The sequence below is a fragment of the Rhagoletis pomonella genome, unplaced genomic scaffold (assembly GCF_013731165.1).
Source record: "Rhagoletis pomonella isolate Grant_MI unplaced genomic scaffold, Rhpom_1.0 Rhpom_scaffold_00441, whole genome shotgun sequence".
NCBI classification, from domain to species: domain Eukaryota; kingdom Metazoa; phylum Arthropoda; class Insecta; order Diptera; family Tephritidae; genus Rhagoletis; species Rhagoletis pomonella.
The window spans coordinates 59,586-60,963 of NW_023458995.1; positions in this window are offsets into that span (position 1 = coordinate 59,586).

A 1,378-nucleotide genomic window follows, 5' to 3' on the forward strand; every position below is an offset into this window, starting at 1 on the left:
TTTTTTCCCATACTTATAAAAATGCATGGAAAACTTTGAGCACTTTGAGCGACTTCTATATATTTTTTGATTTTAAAATAAAAAATAGGGGTATGCTATTTTTCTATATAGAACAATCCTAGGGCGTGAGAGCATTAAAATTCCGACTTTACTGTTTTTGGACCACCCTAATGTACATGCAGTCATACCAAGAGCACCTCATTTCAAAGTGATATTATTTTCCACTTTTGTTTATTTATTTATTTTTAAGAATTTTCATTAAAATAAAGTTCATTCTCTGAAAAAATCCATATAAACCCATATTTAAAACTTTGTAGGAAACTAAAAAAAATCTAAAAGTGTTCATCCAAATTTCAAAATTATTTTCTCTGAATTTTTCGAGTATATAGATTTAAAGCCCTTTCAATTTTATTGCAATAATGTGCAAGTTTCAAGTGGCTAAAAATTTCCGTTGTTGCGGTTTTCTTCCATATAAAAATCAAAGGTAATTTTAAGGCTCTTGAAACTTGCACATTATCACACTACAATTGAATCGGCTATAAAGCTTCATACTCAAAAAAATTTTAACACTTCTGAGTAAATAAGTTTGAAATTTTAATGATTTTTTTTTTAGATTTCAACAAAGTTTTAAGCGTGGGTTTACATGTTTTTTTTTTAATTTTAATTGAAATTGAACATACTGAAAACAAATTTTCAATGGTTAACCATATGACAATATTAACAATATGAATTGCACAAAGCTTAAAGGGGAAAAATGCCTTTACAAAAAAACAAAAGTGGATGATCTCCAGAAAATGATGACTAAACGCTTTATACCGCCTGAATTTCATGAATTTTATAATACAATTATAGAAATATAAGCACTTAATTTCCAATATAAATCATGCCTTTATGATTTATTTTAAACCTTAAATGTGCTACTCTTCCACGCACAAATCTGAAATGTGCTAGTCTTCCACGCAAAAACCTGAAATGTGCTACTCTTACACGCAAAAATCTGAAATGCGCTAGTCTTCCACGCGAATACTGAAATGTGCTAGTCTTCCACGCAAAAACCTAAAATTTGCTACTCTTCCACGCAAAAATCTGAAATGTGCTAGTCTTCCACGCGAATACTGAAATGTGCTAGTCTTCCACGCAAAAATCTGAAATGTGCTACTTTTCGACGCGAATAATGAAATGTGCTAGTCTTCCACGCTAATAGTGAAATGTGCTAGTTTTCCACGCGAATAGTGAAATGTGCTACTCTTCGTAGGGACCGACGATATAATGTTCGGAAGATTAAAATTGCCAAACACACAGAGATGATTATCATTAACTTTATTTTGAGCAAGGGAGACAATATTGTCCGTATGAGATTTATAGATTTCAAAACTAC